This window comes from Schistocerca serialis, unplaced genomic scaffold (assembly GCF_023864345.2).
Source record: "Schistocerca serialis cubense isolate TAMUIC-IGC-003099 unplaced genomic scaffold, iqSchSeri2.2 HiC_scaffold_835, whole genome shotgun sequence".
NCBI lineage: Eukaryota > Metazoa > Arthropoda > Insecta > Orthoptera > Acrididae > Schistocerca > Schistocerca serialis.
The window spans coordinates 20,539-38,420 of record NW_026048447.1 but is presented as its reverse complement, the minus strand read 5'-3'; the positions used below and the strand labels follow the sequence as shown (position 1 = coordinate 38,420).

Genomic DNA, 17,882 nt, shown 5'->3' with positions numbered 1-17,882 from the left:
AGATGCTTCCTTAAGCCTTTTAAACTACTGTAAGGGTACGAAAATGCAGTAATTAACTCAGTTTGAGGGAGAATGTGCTAACCAAGTTTGCCAAGAAGACTTTGAAAACGACAAAACAGTACGAATCGGCAGTTGATTTCTGAAATACGTCACCGCCTATATTTGTGTAAAGTTCCAAATTTGATTTGTAATCACGAATTTATTCCTTAGTCGTCTCGTCTCGTCTCGTCCCGCAGACGTTTGTCGTGCTTGCGCTGTCATATGGACCACGACCCGAGCGGCAGCGAGCGGCAGTCGAGCAAAGTCGGGACAAGTCGGGACGGGGACAGGGATAGGAATGGCGCGAATGCACTGCAAACTACGCAGACACCTGGTGTGAGGCGAGGAAGCCCACATCGCTACCAGTGGCGCCCTCCAGCACGACACTGCCACACCCCGCACAGGCCCTCCGCTGGACACCAGGGACAAGATGCGTCCTCCGCGTGTGTCGAAGGCTGCACGCGCCCAACGAATGACAGGAGGTGCAACGAGCAACAGTGCGTCTCACACACGCGGCGGTGCGCCCGCTAATTCGGCCGTCGGTCTGCTGGGACGCCGGGCGCGCCCCCCGCGCCGTCCGCGAGGAACTGGCTGTTGCAGAAGGAAGTGCTTTCGTCAAATGCGGCGGAAAACTAACATTTTGTGTGTTGGGAGAGAAGCCGAACGCGAATTCCGCCGTGCTCCTACATTGCACGAGTGCCAACGGCCATACCATGATGAATACACCGGTTCTCGTCCGATCCCCGAAGTTAAGCATCATTGGGCCCGGTTAGTACTTGGATGGGTGACCGCCTGGGAAACCCGGGTGCCGTTGGCTCCTTTCCTTTCTTTTTGGTTTTGTTATTATGTCGCTACCCCTGCCAGCCCAATTTTCAAACTACCTTTCTGTTGTGACAAAGATGCTTCCTTAACCCTTTTAAACTACTGTAGTGGTAAGAAAATGCAGTAATTAAGAAACTTAAAAGAAAAGGTGCTGTTGGCTCCTTTCCTTTCTTTTTGGTTTTGTTATTATGTCGCTACCCCTGCCAGCCCAATTTTCAAACTACCTTTCTGTTGTGACAAAGATGCTTCCTTAACCCTTTTAAACTACTGTAGTGGTAAGAAAATGCAGTAATTAAAAAACTTAAAAGAAAAGGTGCTGTTGGCTCCTTTCCTTTTTTTGTTTTGTTATTATGTCGCTAGCCCTGCCAGCCCAATTTTCAAACTACCTTTCTGTTGTGACAAAGATGCTTCCTTAAGCCTTTTAAACTACTGTAAGGGTACGAAAATGCAGTAATTAACTCAGTTTGAGGGAGAATGTGCTAACCAAGTTTGCCAAGAAGACTTTGAAAACGACAAAACAGTACGAATCGGCAGTTGATTTCTGAAATACGTCACCGCCTATATTTGTGTAAAGTTCCAAATTTGATTTGTAATCACGAATTTATTCCTTAGTCGTCTCGTCTCGTCTCGTCCCGCAGACGTTTGTCGTGCTTGCGCTGTCATATGGACCACGACCCGAGCGGCAGCGAGCGGCAGTCGAGCAAAGTCGGGACAAGTCGGGACGGGGACAGGGATAGGAATGGCGCGAATGCACTGCAAACTACGCAGACACCTGGTGTGAGGCGAGGAAGCCCACATCGCTACCAGTGGGACCCTCCAGCACGACACTGCCACACCCCGCACAGGCCCTCCGCTGGACACCAGGGACACGATGCGCCCCCCGCTAGTGTCGAAGGCTGCACGCGCCCAACGAATGACAGGAGGTGCAACGGGCAACAGTGCGTCTCACACACGCGGCGGTGCGCCCGCTAATTCGGCCGTCGGTCTGCTGGGACGCCGGGCGCGCCCCCCGCGCCGTCCTCGAGGAACTGGCTGTTGCAGAAGGAAGTGCTTTCGTCAAATGCGGCGGAAAACTAACATTTTGTGTGTTGGGAGAGAAGCCGAACGCGAATTCTGCCGTGCTCCTACATTGCACGAGTGCCAACGGCCATACCATGATGAATACACCGGTTCTCGTCCGATCCCCGAAGTTAAGCATCATTGGGCCCGGTTAGTACTTGGATGGGTGACCGCCTGGGAAACCCGGGTGCCGTTGGCTCCTTTCCTTTCTTTTTGGTTTTGTTATTATGTCGCTACCCCTGCCAGCCCAATTTTCAAACTACCTTTCTGTTGTGACAAAGATGCTTCCTTAACCCTTTTAAACTACTGTAGTGGTAAGAAAATGCAGTAATTAAGAAACTTAAAAGAAAAGGTGCTGTTGGCTCCTTTCCTTTCTTTTTGGTTTTGTTATTATGTCGCTACCCCTGCCAGCCCAATTTTCAAACTACCTTTCTGTTGTGACAAAGATGCTTCCTTAACCCTTTTAAACTACTGTAGTGGTAAGAAAATGCAGTAATTAAAAAACTTAAAAGAAAAGGTGCTGTTGGCTCCTTTCCTTTTTTTGTTTTGTTATTATGTCGCTAGCCCTGCCAGCCCAATTTTCAAACTACCTTTCTGTTGTGACAAAGATGCTTCCTTAAGCCTTTTAAACTACTGTAAGGGTACGAAAATGCAGTAATTAACTCAGTTTGAGGGAGAATGTGCTAACCAAGTTTGCCAAGAAGACTTTGAAAACGACAAAACAGTACGAATCGGCAGTTGATTTCTGAAATACGTCACCGCCTATATTTGTGTAAAGTTCCAAATTTGATTTGTAATCACGAATTTATTCCTTAGTCGTCTCGTCTCGTCTCGTCCCGCAGACGTTTGTCGTGCTTGCGCTGTCATATGGACCACGACCCGAGCGGCAGCGAGCGGCAGTCGAGCAAAGTCGGGACAAGTCGGGACGGGGACAGGGATAGGAATGGCGCGAATGCACTGCAAACTACGCAGACACCTGGTGTGAGGCGAGGAAGCCCACATCGCTACCAGTGGGACCCTCCAGCACGACACTGCCACACCCCGCACAGGCCCTCCGCTGGACACCAGGGACACGATGCGCCCCCCGCTAGTGTCGAAGGCTGCACGCGCCCAACGAATGACAGGAGGTGCAACGGGCAACAGTGCGTCTCACACACGCGGCGGTGCGCCCGCTAATTCGGCCGTCGGTCTGCTGGGACGCCGGGCGCGCCCCCCGCGCCGTCCTCGAGGAACTGGCTGTTGCAGAAGGAAGTGCTTTCGTCAAATGCGGCGGAAAACTAACATTTTGTGTGTTGGGAGAGAAGCCGAACGCGAATTCTGCCGTGCTCCTACATTGCACCAGTGCCAACGGCCATACCATGATGAATACACCGGTTCTCGTCCGATCCCCGAAGTTAAGCATCATTGGGCCCGGTTAGTACTTGGATGGGTGACCGCCTGGGAAACCCGGGTGCCGTTGGCTCCTTTCCTTTCTTTTTGGTTTTGTTATTATGTCGCTACCCCTGCCAGCCCAATTTTCAAACTACCTTTCTGTTGTGACAAAGATGCTTCCTTAACCCTTTTAAACTACTGTAGTGGTAAGAAAATGCAGTAATTAAGAAACTTAAAAGAAAAGGTGCTGTTGGCTCCTTTCCTTTCTTTTTGGTTTTGTTATTATGTCGCTACCCCTGCCAGCCCAATTTTCAAACTACCTTTCTGTTGTGACAAAGATGCTTCCTTAACCCTTTTAAACTACTGTAGTGGTAAGAAAATGCAGTAATTAAAAAACTTAAAAGAAAAGGTGCTGTTGGCTCCTTTCCTTTTTTTGTTTTGTTATTATGTCGCTAGCCCTGCCAGCCCAATTTTCAAACTACCTTTCTGTTGTGACAAAGATGCTTCCTTAAGCCTTTTAAACTACTGTAAGGGTACGAAAATGCAGTAATTAACTCAGTTTGAGGGAGAATGTGCTAACCAAGTTTGCCAAGAAGACTTTGAAAACGACAAAACAGTACGAATCGGCAGTTGATTTCTGAAATACGTCACCGCCTATATTTGTGTAAAGTTCCAAATTTGATTTGTAATCACGAATTTATTCCTTAGTCGTCTCGTCTCGTCTCGTCCCGCAGACGTTTGTCGTGCTTGCGCTGTCATATGGACCACGACCCGAGCGGCAGCGAGCGGCAGTCGAGCAAAGTCGGGACAAGTCGGGACGGGGACAGGGATAGGAATGGCGCGAATGCACTGCAAACTACGCAGACACCTGGTGTGAGGCGAGGAAGCCCACATCGCTACCAGTGGGACCCTCCAGCACGACACTGCCACACCCCGCACAGGCCCTCCGCTGGACACCAGGGACACGATGCGCCCCCCGCTAGTGTCGAAGGCTGCACGCGCCCAACGAATGACAGGAGGTGCAACGGGCAACAGTGCGTCTCACACACGCGGCGGTGCGCCCGCTAATTCGGCCGTCGGTCTGCTGGGACGCCGGGCGCGCCCCCCGCGCCGTCCTCGAGGAACTGGCTGTTGCAGAAGGAAGTGCTTTCGTCAAATGCGGCGGAAAACTAACATTTTGTGTGTTGGGAGAGAAGCCGAACGCGAATTCTGCCGTGCTCCTACATTGCACGAGTGCCAACGGCCATACCATGATGAATACACCGGTTCTCGTCCGATCCCCGAAGTTAAGCATCATTGGGCCCGGTTAGTACTTGGATGGGTGACCGCCTGGGAAACCCGGGTGCCGTTGGCTCCTTTCCTTTCTTTTTGGTTTTGTTATTATGTCGCTACCCCTGCCAGCCCAATTTTCAAACTACCTTTCTGTTGTGACAAAGATGCTTCCTTAACCCTTTTAAACTACTGTAGTGGTAAGAAAATGCAGTAATTAAGAAACTTAAAAGAAAAGGTGCTGTTGGCTCCTTTCCTTTCTTTTTGGTTTTGTTATTATGTCGCTACCCCTGCCAGCCCAATTTTCAAACTACCTTTCTGTTGTGACAAAGATGCTTCCTTAACCCTTTTAAACTACTGTAGTGGTAAGAAAATGCAGTAATTAAAAAACTTAAAAGAAAAGGTGCTGTTGGCTCCTTTCCTTTTTTTGTTTTGTTATTATGTCGCTAGCCCTGCCAGCCCAATTTTCAAACTACCTTTCTGTTGTGACAAAGATGCTTCCTTAAGCCTTTTAAACTACTGTAATGGTACGAAAATGCAGTAATTAACTCAGTTTGAGGGAGAATGTGCTAACCAAGTTTGCCAAGAAGACTTTGATAACGACAAAACAGTACGAATCGGCAGTTGATTTCTGAAATACGTCACCGCCAATTTTTGTGTAAAGTTCCAAATTTGATTTGTAATCACGAATTTATTCCTTAGTCGTCTCGTCTCGTCCCGCAGACGTTTGTCGTGCTTGCGCTGTCATATGGACCACGACCCGAGCGGCAGCGAGCGGCAGTCGAGCAAAGTCGGGACAAGTCGGGACGGGGACAGGGATAGGAATGGCGCGAATGCACTGCAAACTACGCAGACACCTGGTGTGAGGCGAGGAAGCCCACATCGCTACCAGTGGCGCCCTCCAGCACGACACTGCCACACCCCGCACAGGCCCTCCGCTGGACACCAGGGACAAGATGCGTCCTCTGCGTGTGTCGAAGGCTGCACGCGCCCAACGAATGACAGGAGGTGCAACGAGCAACAGTGCGTCTCACACACGCGGCGGTGCGCCCGCTAATTCGGCCGTCGGTCTGCTGGGACGCCGGGCGCGCCCCCCGCGCCGTCCGCGAGGAACTGGCTGTTGCAGAAGGAAGTGCTTTCGTCAAATGCGGCGGAAAACTAACATTTTGTGTGTTGGGAGAGAAGCCGAACGCGAATTCCGCCGTGCTCCTACCTTGCACGAGTGCCAACGGCCATACCATGATGAATACACCGGTTCTCGTCCGATCACCGAAGTTAAGCATCATTGGGCCCGGTTAGTACTTGGATGGGTGACCGCCTGGGAAACCCGGGTGCTGTTGGCTCCCTTCCTTTTCTTTTTGTTTTGTTATTATGTCGCTACCCCTGCCAGCCCAATTTTCAAACTGCCTTTCTGTTGTGACAAAGATGCTTCCTTAACCCTTTTAAACTACTGTAATGGTACGAAAATGCAGTAATTAACTCAGTTTGAGGGAGAATGTGCTAACCAAGTTTGCCAAGAAGACTTTGATAACGACAAAACAGTACGAATCGGCAGTTGATTTCTGAAATACGTCACCGCCAATTTTTGTGTAAAGTTCCAAATTTGATTTGTAATCACGAATTTATTCCTTAGTCGTCTCGTCTCGTCCCGCAGACGTTTGTCGTGCTTGCGCTGTCATATGGACCACGACCCGAGCGGCAGCGAGCGGCAGTCGAGCAAAGTCGGGACAAGTCGGGACGGGGACAGGGATAGGAATGGCGCGAATGCACTGCAAACTACGCAGACACCTGGTGTGAGGCGAGGAAGCCCACATCGCTACCAGTGGCGCCCTCCAGCACGACACTGCCACACCCCGCACAGGCCCTCCGCTGGACACCAGGGACAAGATGCGTCCTCCGCGTGTGTCGAAGGCTGCACGCGCCCAACGAATGACAGGAGGTGCAACGAGCAACAGTGCGTCTCACACACGCGGCGGTGCGCCCGCTAATTCGGCCGTCGGTCTGCTGGGACGCCGGGCGCGCCCCCCGCGCCGTCCGCGAGGAACTGGCTGTTGCAGAAGGAAGTGCTTTCGTCAAATGCGGCGGAAAACTAACATTTTGTGTGTTGGGAGAGAAGCCGAACGCGAATTCCGCCGTGCTCCTACCTTGCACGAGTGCCAACGGCCATACCATGATGAATACACCGGTTCTCGTCCGATCACCGAAGTTAAGCATCATTGGGCCCGGTTAGTACTTGGATGGGTGACCGCCTGGGAAACCCGGGTGCTGTTGGCTCCCTTCCTTTTCTTTTTGTTTTGTTATTATGTCGCTACCCCTGCCAGCCCAATTTTCAAACTGCCTTTCTGTTGTGACAAAGATGCTTCCTTAACCCTTTTAAACTACTGTAATGGTACGAAAATGCAGTAATTAACTCAGTTTGAGGGAGAATGTGCTAACCAAGTTTGCCAAGAAGACTTTGATAACGACAAAACAGTACGAATCGGCAGTTGATTTCTGAAATACGTCACCGCCAATTTTTGTGTAAAGTTCCAAATTTGATTTGTAATCACGAATTTATTCCTTAGTCGTCTCGTCTCGTCCCGCAGACGTTTGTCGTGCTTGCGCTGTCATATGGACCACGACCCGAGCGGCAGCGAGCGGCAGTCGAGCAAAGTCGGGACAAGTCGGGACGGGGACAGGGATAGGAATGGCGCGAATGCACTGCAAACTACGCAGACACCTGGTGTGAGGCGAGGAAGCCCACATCGCTACCAGTGGCGCCCTCCAGCACGACACTGCCACACCCCGCACAGGCCCTCCGCTGGACACCAGGGACAAGATGCGTCCTCTGCGTGTGTCGAAGGCTGCACGCGCCCAACGAATGACAGGAGGTGCAACGAGCAACAGTGCGTCTCACACACGCGGCGGTGCGCCCGCTAATTCGGCCGTCGGTCTGCTGGGACGCCGGGCGCGCCCCCCGCGCCGTCCGCGAGGAACTGGCTGTTGCAGAAGGAAGTGCTTTCGTCAAATGCGGCGGAAAACTAACATTTTGTGTGTTGGGAGAGAAGCCGAACGCGAATTCTGCCGTGCTCCTACATTGCACGAGTGCCAACGGCCATACCATGATGAATACACCGGTTCTCGTCCGATCCCCGAAGTTAAGCATCATTGGGCCCGGTTAGTACTTGGATGGGTGACCGCCTGGGAAACCCGGGTGCCGTTGGCTCCTTTCCTTTCTTTTTGGTTTTGTTATTATGTCGCTACCCCTGCCAGCCCAATTTTCAAACTACCTTTCTGTTGTGACAAAGATGCTTCCTTAACCCTTTTAAACTACTGTAGTGGTAAGAAAATGCAGTAATTAAGAAACTTAAAAGAAAAGGTGCTGTTGGCTCCTTTCCTTTCTTTTTGGTTTTGTTATTATGTCGCTACCCCTGCCAGCCCAATTTTCAAACTACCTTTCTGTTGTGACAAAGATGCTTCCTTAACCCTTTTAAACTACTGTAGTGGTAAGAAAATGCAGTAATTAAAAAACTTAAAAGAAAAGGTGCTGTTGGCTCCTTTCCTTTTTTTGTTTTGTTATTATGTCGCTAGCCCTGCCAGCCCAATTTTCAAACTACCTTTCTGTTGTGACAAAGATGCTTCCTTAAGCCTTTTAAACTACTGTAAGGGTACGAAAATGCAGTAATTAACTCAGTTTGAGGGAGAATGTGCTAACCAAGTTTGCCAAGAAGACTTTGAAAACGACAAAACAGTACGAATCGGCAGTTGATTTCTGAAATACGTCACCGCCTATATTTGTGTAAAGTTCCAAATTTGATTTGTAATCACGAATTTATTCCTTAGTCGTCTCGTCTCGTCTCGTCCCGCAGACGTTTGTCGTGCTTGCGCTGTCATATGGACCACGACCCGAGCGGCAGCGAGCGGCAGTCGAGCAAAGTCGGGACAAGTCGGGACGGGGACAGGGATAGGAATGGCGCGAATGCACTGCAAACTACGCAGACACCTGGTGTGAGGCGAGGAAGCCCACATCGCTACCAGTGGGACCCTCCAGCACGACACTGCCACACCCCGCACAGGCCCTCCGCTGGACACCAGGGACACGATGCGCCCCCCGCTAGTGTCGAAGGCTGCACGCGCCCAACGAATGACAGGAGGTGCAACGGGCAACAGTGCGTCTCACACACGCGGCGGTGCGCCCGCTAATTCGGCCGTCGGTCTGCTGGGACGCCGGGCGCGCCCCCCGCGCCGTCCTCGAGGAACTGGCTGTTGCAGAAGGAAGTGCTTTCGTCAAATGCGGCGGAAAACTAACATTTTGTGTGTTGGGAGAGAAGCCGAACGCGAATTCCGCCGTGCTCCTACCTTGCACGAGTGCCAACGGCCATACCATGATGAATACACCGGTTCTCGTCCGATCACCGAAGTTAAGCATCATTGGGCCCGGTTAGTACTTGGATGGGTGACCGCCTGGGAAACCCGGGTGCTGTTGGCTCCCTTCCTTTTCTTTTTGTTTTGTTATTATGTCGCTACCCCTGCCAGCCCAATTTTCAAACTGCCTTTCTGTTGTGACAAAGATGCTTCCTTAACCCTTTTAAACTACTGTAATGGTACGAAAATGCAGTAATTAACTCAGTTTGAGGGAGAATGTGCTAACCAAGTTTGCCAAGAAGACTTTGATAACGACAAAACAGTACGAATCGGCAGTTGATTTCTGAAATACGTCACCGCCAATTTTTGTGTAAAGTTCCAAATTTGATTTGTAATCACGAATTTATTCCTTAGTCGTCTCGTCTCGTCCCGCAGACGTTTGTCGTGCTTGCGCTGTCATATGGACCACGACCCGAGCGGCAGCGAGCGGCAGTCGAGCAAAGTCGGGACAAGTCGGGACGGGGACAGGGATAGGAATGGCGCGAATGCACTGCAAACTACGCAGACACCTGGTGTGAGGCGAGGAAGCCCACATCGCTACCAGTGGCGCCCTCCAGCACGACACTGCCACACCCCGCACAGGCCCTCCGCTGGACACCAGGGACAAGATGCGTCCTCTGCGTGTGTCGAAGGCTGCACGCGCCCAACGAATGACAGGAGGTGCAACGAGCAACAGTGCGTCTCACACACGCGGCGGTGCGCCCGCTAATTCGGCCGTCGGTCTGCTGGGACGCCGGGCGCGCCCCCCGCGCCGTCCGCGAGGAACTGGCTGTTGCAGAAGGAAGTGCTTTCGTCAAATGCGGCGGAAAACTAACATTTTGTGTGTTGGGAGAGAAGCCGAACGCGAATTCTGCCGTGCTCCTACATTGCACGAGTGCCAACGGCCATACCATGATGAATACACCGGTTCTCGTCCGATCCCCGAAGTTAAGCATCATTGGGCCCGGTTAGTACTTGGATGGGTGACCGCCTGGGAAACCCGGGTGCCGTTGGCTCCTTTCCTTTCTTTTTGGTTTTGTTATTATGTCGCTACCCCTGCCAGCCCAATTTTCAAACTACCTTTCTGTTGTGACAAAGATGCTTCCTTAACCCTTTTAAACTACTGTAGTGGTAAGAAAATGCAGTAATTAAGAAACTTAAAAGAAAAGGTGCTGTTGGCTCCTTTCCTTTCTTTTTGGTTTTGTTATTATGTCGCTACCCCTGCCAGCCCAATTTTCAAACTACCTTTCTGTTGTGACAAAGATGCTTCCTTAACCCTTTTAAACTACTGTAGTGGTAAGAAAATGCAGTAATTAAAAAACTTAAAAGAAAAGGTGCTGTTGGCTCCTTTCCTTTTTTTGTTTTGTTATTATGTCGCTAGCCCTGCCAGCCCAATTTTCAAACTACCTTTCTGTTGTGACAAAGATGCTTCCTTAAGCCTTTTAAACTACTGTAAGGGTACGAAAATGCAGTAATTAACTCAGTTTGAGGGAGAATGTGCTAACCAAGTTTGCCAAGAAGACTTTGAAAACGACAAAACAGTACGAATCGGCAGTTGATTTCTGAAATACGTCACCGCCTATATTTGTGTAAAGTTCCAAATTTGATTTGTAATCACGAATTTATTCCTTAGTCGTCTCGTCTCGTCTCGTCCCGCAGACGTTTGTCGTGCTTGCGCTGTCATATGGACCACGACCCGAGCGGCAGCGAGCGGCAGTCGAGCAAAGTCGGGACAAGTCGGGACGGGGACAGGGATAGGAATGGCGCGAATGCACTGCAAACTACGCAGACACCTGGTGTGAGGCGAGGAAGCCCACATCGCTACCAGTGGGACCCTCCAGCACGACACTGCCACACCCCGCACAGGCCCTCCGCTGGACACCAGGGACACGATGCGCCCCCCGCTAGTGTCGAAGGCTGCACGCGCCCAACGAATGACAGGAGGTGCAACGGGCAACAGTGCGTCTCACACACGCGGCGGTGCGCCCGCTAATTCGGCCGTCGGTCTGCTGGGACGCCGGGCGCGCCCCCCGCGCCGTCCTCGAGGAACTGGCTGTTGCAGAAGGAAGTGCTTTCGTCAAATGCGGCGGAAAACTAACATTTTGTGTGTTGGGAGAGAAGCCGAACGCGAATTCTGCCGTGCTCCTACATTGCACGAGTGCCAACGGCCATACCATGATGAATACACCGGTTCTCGTCCGATCCCCGAAGTTAAGCATCATTGGGCCCGGTTAGTACTTGGATGGGTGACCGCCTGGGAAACCCGGGTGCCGTTGGCTCCTTTCCTTTCTTTTTGGTTTTGTTATTATGTCGCTACCCCTGCCAGCCCAATTTTCAAACTACCTTTCTGTTGTGACAAAGATGCTTCCTTAACCCTTTTAAACTACTGTAGTGGTAAGAAAATGCAGTAATTAAGAAACTTAAAAGAAAAGGTGCTGTTGGCTCCTTTCCTTTCTTTTTGGTTTTGTTATTATGTCGCTACCCCTGCCAGCCCAATTTTCAAACTACCTTTCTGTTGTGACAAAGATGCTTCCTTAACCCTTTTAAACTACTGTAGTGGTAAGAAAATGCAGTAATTAAAAAACTTAAAAGAAAAGGTGCTGTTGGCTCCTTTCCTTTTTTTGTTTTGTTATTATGTCGCTAGCCCTGCCAGCCCAATTTTCAAACTACCTTTCTGTTGTGACAAAGATGCTTCCTTAAGCCTTTTAAACTACTGTAAGGGTACGAAAATGCAGTAATTAACTCAGTTTGAGGGAGAATGTGCTAACCAAGTTTGCCAAGAAGACTTTGAAAACGACAAAACAGTACGAATCGGCAGTTGATTTCTGAAATACGTCACCGCCTATATTTGTGTAAAGTTCCAAATTTGATTTGTAATCACGAATTTATTCCTTAGTCGTCTCGTCTCGTCTCGTCCCGCAGACGTTTGTCGTGCTTGCGCTGTCATATGGACCACGACCCGAGCGGCAGCGAGCGGCAGTCGAGCAAAGTCGGGACAAGTCGGGACGGGGACAGGGATAGGAATGGCGCGAATGCACTGCAAACTACGCAGACACCTGGTGTGAGGCGAGGAAGCCCACATCGCTACCAGTGGGACCCTCCAGCACGACACTGCCACACCCCGCACAGGCCCTCCGCTGGACACCAGGGACACGATGCGCCCCCCGCTAGTGTCGAAGGCTGCACGCGCCCAACGAATGACAGGAGGTGCAACGGGCAACAGTGCGTCTCACACACGCGGCGGTGCGCCCGCTAATTCGGCCGTCGGTCTGCTGGGACGCCGGGCGCGCCCCCCGCGCCGTCCTCGAGGAACTGGCTGTTGCAGAAGGAAGTGCTTTCGTCAAATGCGGCGGAAAACTAACATTTTGTGTGTTGGGAGAGAAGCCGAACGCGAATTCTGCCGTGCTCCTACATTGCACGAGTGCCAACGGCCATACCATGATGAATACACCGGTTCTCGTCCGATCCCCGAAGTTAAGCATCATTGGGCCCGGTTAGTACTTGGATGGGTGACCGCCTGGGAAACCCGGGTGCCGTTGGCTCCTTTCCTTTCTTTTTGGTTTTGTTATTATGTCGCTACCCCTGCCAGCCCAATTTTCAAACTACCTTTCTGTTGTGACAAAGATGCTTCCTTAACCCTTTTAAACTACTGTAGTGGTAAGAAAATGCAGTAATTAAGAAACTTAAAAGAAAAGGTGCTGTTGGCTCCTTTCCTTTCTTTTTGGTTTTGTTATTATGTCGCTACCCCTGCCAGCCCAATTTTCAAACTACCTTTCTGTTGTGACAAAGATGCTTCCTTAACCCTTTTAAACTACTGTAGTGGTAAGAAAATGCAGTAATTAAAAAACTTAAAAGAAAAGGTGCTGTTGGCTCCTTTCCTTTTTTTGTTTTGTTATTATGTCGCTAGCCCTGCCAGCCCAATTTTCAAACTACCTTTCTGTTGTGACAAAGATGCTTCCTTAAGCCTTTTAAACTACTGTAAGGGTACGAAAATGCAGTAATTAACTCAGTTTGAGGGAGAATGTGCTAACCAAGTTTGCCAAGAAGACTTTGAAAACGACAAAACAGTACGAATCGGCAGTTGATTTCTGAAATACGTCACCGCCTATATTTGTGTAAAGTTCCAAATTTGATTTGTAATCACGAATTTATTCCTTAGTCGTCTCGTCTCGTCTCGTCCCGCAGACGTTTGTCGTGCTTGCGCTGTCATATGGACCACGACCCGAGCGGCAGCGAGCGGCAGTCGAGCAAAGTCGGGACAAGTCGGGACGGGGACAGGGATAGGAATGGCGCGAATGCACTGCAAACTACGCAGACACCTGGTGTGAGGCGAGGAAGCCCACATCGCTACCAGTGGGACCCTCCAGCACGACACTGCCACACCCCGCACAGGCCCTCCGCTGGACACCAGGGACACGATGCGCCCCCCGCTAGTGTCGAAGGCTGCACGCGCCCAACGAATGACAGGAGGTGCAACGGGCAACAGTGCGTCTCACACACGCGGCGGTGCGCCCGCTAATTCGGCCGTCGGTCTGCTGGGACGCCGGGCGCGCCCCCCGCGCCGTCCTCGAGGAACTGGCTGTTGCAGAAGGAAGTGCTTTCGTCAAATGCGGCGGAAAACTAACATTTTGTGTGTTGGGAGAGAAGCCGAACGCGAATTCTGCCGTGCTCCTACATTGCACGAGTGCCAACGGCCATACCATGATGAATACACCGGTTCTCGTCCGATCCCCGAAGTTAAGCATCATTGGGCCCGGTTAGTACTTGGATGGGTGACCGCCTGGGAAACCCGGGTGCCGTTGGCTCCTTTCCTTTCTTTTTGGTTTTGTTATTATGTCGCTACCCCTGCCAGCCCAATTTTCAAACTACCTTTCTGTTGTGACAAAGATGCTTCCTTAACCCTTTTAAACTACTGTAGTGGTAAGAAAATGCAGTAATTAAGAAACTTAAAAGAAAAGGTGCTGTTGGCTCCTTTCCTTTCTTTTTGGTTTTGTTATTATGTCGCTACCCCTGCCAGCCCAATTTTCAAACTACCTTTCTGTTGTGACAAAGATGCTTCCTTAACCCTTTTAAACTACTGTAGTGGTAAGAAAATGCAGTAATTAAAAAACTTAAAAGAAAAGGTGCTGTTGGCTCCTTTCCTTTTTTTGTTTTGTTATTATGTCGCTAGCCCTGCCAGCCCAATTTTCAAACTACCTTTCTGTTGTGACAAAGATGCTTCCTTAAGCCTTTTAAACTACTGTAAGGGTACGAAAATGCAGTAATTAACTCAGTTTGAGGGAGAATGTGCTAACCAAGTTTGCCAAGAAGACTTTGAAAACGACAAAACAGTACGAATCGGCAGTTGATTTCTGAAATACGTCACCGCCTATATTTGTGTAAAGTTCCAAATTTGATTTGTAATCACGAATTTATTCCTTAGTCGTCTCGTCTCGTCTCGTCCCGCAGACGTTTGTCGTGCTTGCGCTGTCATATGGACCACGACCCGAGCGGCAGCGAGCGGCAGTCGAGCAAAGTCGGGACAAGTCGGGACGGGGACAGGGATAGGAATGGCGCGAATGCACTGCAAACTACGCAGACACCTGGTGTGAGGCGAGGAAGCCCACATCGCTACCAGTGGGACCCTCCAGCACGACACTGCCACACCCCGCACAGGCCCTCCGCTGGACACCAGGGACACGATGCGCCCCCCGCTAGTGTCGAAGGCTGCACGCGCCCAACGAATGACAGGAGGTGCAACGGGCAACAGTGCGTCTCACACACGCGGCGGTGCGCCCGCTAATTCGGCCGTCGGTCTGCTGGGACGCCGGGCGCGCCCCCCGCGCCGTCCTCGAGGAACTGGCTGTTGCAGAAGGAAGTGCTTTCGTCAAATGCGGCGGAAAACTAACATTTTGTGTGTTGGGAGAGAAGCCGAACGCGAATTCTGCCGTGCTCCTACATTGCACGAGTGCCAACGGCCATACCATGATGAATACACCGGTTCTCGTCCGATCCCCGAAGTTAAGCATCATTGGGCCCGGTTAGTACTTGGATGGGTGACCGCCTGGGAAACCCGGGTGCCGTTGGCTCCTTTCCTTTCTTTTTGGTTTTGTTATTATGTCGCTACCCCTGCCAGCCCAATTTTCAAACTACCTTTCTGTTGTGACAAAGATGCTTCCTTAACCCTTTTAAACTACTGTAGTGGTAAGAAAATGCAGTAATTAAGAAACTTAAAAGAAAAGGTGCTGTTGGCTCCTTTCCTTTCTTTTTGGTTTTGTTATTATGTCGCTACCCCTGCCAGCCCAATTTTCAAACTACCTTTCTGTTGTGACAAAGATGCTTCCTTAACCCTTTTAAACTACTGTAGTGGTAAGAAAATGCAGTAATTAAAAAACTTAAAAGAAAAGGTGCTGTTGGCTCCTTTCCTTTTTTTGTTTTGTTATTATGTCGCTAGCCCTGCCAGCCCAATTTTCAAACTACCTTTCTGTTGTGACAAAGATGCTTCCTTAAGCCTTTTAAACTACTGTAAGGGTACGAAAATGCAGTAATTAACTCAGTTTGAGGGAGAATGTGCTAACCAAGTTTGCCAAGAAGACTTTGAAAACGACAAAACAGTACGAATCGGCAGTTGATTTCTGAAATACGTCACCGCCTATATTTGTGTAAAGTTCCAAATTTGATTTGTAATCACGAATTTATTCCTTAGTCGTCTCGTCTCGTCTCGTCCCGCAGACGTTTGTCGTGCTTGCGCTGTCATATGGACCACGACCCGAGCGGCAGCGAGCGGCAGTCGAGCAAAGTCGGGACAAGTCGGGACGGGGACAGGGATAGGAATGGCGCGAATGCACTGCAAACTACGCAGACACCTGGTGTGAGGCGAGGAAGCCCACATCGCTACCAGTGGGACCCTCCAGCACGACACTGCCACACCCCGCACAGGCCCTCCGCTGGACACCAGGGACACGATGCGCCCCCCGCTAGTGTCGAAGGCTGCACGCGCCCAACGAATGACAGGAGGTGCAACGGGCAACAGTGCGTCTCACACACGCGGCGGTGCGCCCGCTAATTCGGCCGTCGGTCTGCTGGGACGCCGGGCGCGCCCCCCGCGCCGTCCTCGAGGAACTGGCTGTTGCAGAAGGAAGTGCTTTCGTCAAATGCGGCGGAAAACTAACATTTTGTGTGTTGGGAGAGAAGCCGAACGCGAATTCTGCCGTGCTCCTACATTGCACGAGTGCCAACGGCCATACCATGATGAATACACCGGTTCTCGTCCGATCCCCGAAGTTAAGCATCATTGGGCCCGGTTAGTACTTGGATGGGTGACCGCCTGGGAAACCCGGGTGCCGTTGGCTCCTTTCCTTTCTTTTTGGTTTTGTTATTATGTCGCTACCCCTGCCAGCCCAATTTTCAAACTACCTTTCTGTTGTGACAAAGATGCTTCCTTAACCCTTTTAAACTACTGTAGTGGTAAGAAAATGCAGTAATTAAGAAACTTAAAAGAAAAGGTGCTGTTGGCTCCTTTCCTTTCTTTTTGGTTTTGTTATTATGTCGCTACCCCTGCCAGCCCAATTTTCAAACTACCTTTCTGTTGTGACAAAGATGCTTCCTTAACCCTTTTAAACTACTGTAGTGGTAAGAAAATGCAGTAATTAAAAAACTTAAAAGAAAAGGTGCTGTTGGCTCCTTTCCTTTTTTTGTTTTGTTATTATGTCGCTAGCCCTGCCAGCCCAATTTTCAAACTACCTTTCTGTTGTGACAAAGATGCTTCCTTAAGCCTTTTAAACTACTGTAAGGGTACGAAAATGCAGTAATTAACTCAGTTTGAGGGAGAATGTGCTAACCAAGTTTGCCAAGAAGACTTTGAAAACGACAAAACAGTACGAATCGGCAGTTGATTTCTGAAATACGTCACCGCCTATATTTGTGTAAAGTTCCAAATTTGATTTGTAATCACGAATTTATTCCTTAGTCGTCTCGTCTCGTCTCGTCCCGCAGACGTTTGTCGTGCTTGCGCTGTCATATGGACCACGACCCGAGCGGCAGCGAGCGGCAGTCGAGCAAAGTCGGGACAAGTCGGGACGGGGACAGGGATAGGAATGGCGCGAATGCACTGCAAACTACGCAGACACCTGGTGTGAGGCGAGGAAGCCCACATCGCTACCAGTGGGACCCTCCAGCACGACACTGCCACACCCCGCACAGGCCCTCCGCTGGACACCAGGGACACGATGCGCCCCCCGCTAGTGTCGAAGGCTGCACGCGCCCAACGAATGGCAGGAGGTGCAACGGGCAACAGTGCGTCTCACACACGCGGCGGTGCGCCCGCTAATTCGGCCGTCGGTCTGCTGGGACGCCGGGCGCGCCCCCCGCGCCGTCCTCGAGGAACTGGCTGTTGCAGAAGGAAGTGCTTTCGTCAAATGCGGCGGAAAACTAACATTTTGTGTGTTGGGAGAGAAGCCGAACGCGAATTCTGCCGTGCTCCTACATTGCACGAGTGCCAACGGCCATACCATGATGAATACACCGGTTCTCGTCCGATCCCCGAAGTTAAGCATCATTGGGCCCGGTTAGTACTTGGATGGGTGACCGCCTGGGAAACCCGGGTGCCGTTGGCTCCTTTCCTTTCTTTTTGGTTTTGTTATTATGTCGCTACCCCTGCCAGCCCAATTTTCAAACTACCTTTCTGTTGTGACAAAGATGCTTCCTTAACCCTTTTAAACTACTGTAGTGGTAAGAAAATGCAGTAATTAAGAAACTTAAAAGAAAAGGTGCTGTTGGCTCCTTTCCTTTCTTTTTGGTTTTGTTATTATGTCGCTACCCCTGCCAGCCCAATTTTCAAACTACCTTTCTGTTGTGACAAAGATGCTTCCTTAACCCTTTTAAACTACTGTAGTGGTAAGAAAATGCAGTAATTAAAAAACTTAAAAGAAAAGGTGCTGTTGGCTCCTTTCCTTTTTTTG

General features: G+C 50.4%; 15 non-coding genes across 15 annotated transcripts; all 15 read left to right on the top strand.

Moving 5' to 3' along the window:
• The first annotated feature begins 737 nt into the window (after positions 1–737).
• Positions 738–856, top strand: LOC126452235 (5S ribosomal RNA). Its single transcript, XR_007584565.1, has one exon. It is a non-coding gene; the product is annotated as a 5S ribosomal RNA (ribosomal RNA).
• Positions 857–2,000: 1,144 nt separating this feature from the next.
• On the top strand, positions 2,001–2,119 carry LOC126452233 (5S ribosomal RNA). Its single transcript, XR_007584564.1, has one exon. It is a non-coding gene; the product is annotated as a 5S ribosomal RNA (ribosomal RNA).
• A 1,144-nt stretch (positions 2,120–3,263) lies between these two features.
• Positions 3,264–3,382, top strand: LOC126452232 (5S ribosomal RNA). Its single transcript, XR_007584563.1, has one exon. It is a non-coding gene; the product is annotated as a 5S ribosomal RNA (ribosomal RNA).
• A 1,144-nt stretch (positions 3,383–4,526) lies between these two features.
• LOC126452231 (5S ribosomal RNA) lies at positions 4,527–4,645 on the top strand. Its single transcript, XR_007584562.1, has one exon. It is a non-coding gene; the product is annotated as a 5S ribosomal RNA (ribosomal RNA).
• Positions 4,646–5,784: 1,139 nt separating this feature from the next.
• Positions 5,785–5,903, top strand: LOC126452228 (5S ribosomal RNA). Its single transcript, XR_007584559.1, has one exon. It is a non-coding gene; the product is annotated as a 5S ribosomal RNA (ribosomal RNA).
• An 812-nt stretch (positions 5,904–6,715) lies between these two features.
• Positions 6,716–6,834, top strand: LOC126452216 (5S ribosomal RNA). The gene has a single exon (XR_007584548.1). It is a non-coding gene; the product is annotated as a 5S ribosomal RNA (ribosomal RNA).
• Positions 6,835–7,646: 812 nt separating this feature from the next.
• On the top strand, positions 7,647–7,765 carry LOC126452230 (5S ribosomal RNA). Its single transcript, XR_007584561.1, has one exon. It is a non-coding gene; the product is annotated as a 5S ribosomal RNA (ribosomal RNA).
• A 1,144-nt stretch (positions 7,766–8,909) lies between these two features.
• Positions 8,910–9,028, top strand: LOC126452204 (5S ribosomal RNA). The gene has a single exon (XR_007584537.1). It is a non-coding gene; the product is annotated as a 5S ribosomal RNA (ribosomal RNA).
• Positions 9,029–9,840: 812 nt separating this feature from the next.
• LOC126452229 (5S ribosomal RNA) lies at positions 9,841–9,959 on the top strand. The gene has a single exon (XR_007584560.1). It is a non-coding gene; the product is annotated as a 5S ribosomal RNA (ribosomal RNA).
• A 1,144-nt stretch (positions 9,960–11,103) lies between these two features.
• LOC126452227 (5S ribosomal RNA) lies at positions 11,104–11,222 on the top strand. The gene has a single exon (XR_007584558.1). It is a non-coding gene; the product is annotated as a 5S ribosomal RNA (ribosomal RNA).
• A 1,144-nt stretch (positions 11,223–12,366) lies between these two features.
• Positions 12,367–12,485, top strand: LOC126452226 (5S ribosomal RNA). The gene has a single exon (XR_007584557.1). It is a non-coding gene; the product is annotated as a 5S ribosomal RNA (ribosomal RNA).
• Positions 12,486–13,629: 1,144 nt separating this feature from the next.
• On the top strand, positions 13,630–13,748 carry LOC126452225 (5S ribosomal RNA). The gene has a single exon (XR_007584556.1). It is a non-coding gene; the product is annotated as a 5S ribosomal RNA (ribosomal RNA).
• A 1,144-nt stretch (positions 13,749–14,892) lies between these two features.
• On the top strand, positions 14,893–15,011 carry LOC126452224 (5S ribosomal RNA). The gene has a single exon (XR_007584555.1). It is a non-coding gene; the product is annotated as a 5S ribosomal RNA (ribosomal RNA).
• A 1,144-nt stretch (positions 15,012–16,155) lies between these two features.
• Positions 16,156–16,274, top strand: LOC126452222 (5S ribosomal RNA). Its single transcript, XR_007584554.1, has one exon. It is a non-coding gene; the product is annotated as a 5S ribosomal RNA (ribosomal RNA).
• Positions 16,275–17,418: 1,144 nt separating this feature from the next.
• LOC126452221 (5S ribosomal RNA) lies at positions 17,419–17,537 on the top strand. The gene has a single exon (XR_007584553.1). It is a non-coding gene; the product is annotated as a 5S ribosomal RNA (ribosomal RNA).
• The last annotated feature ends 345 nt before the right edge of the window (positions 17,538–17,882 follow it).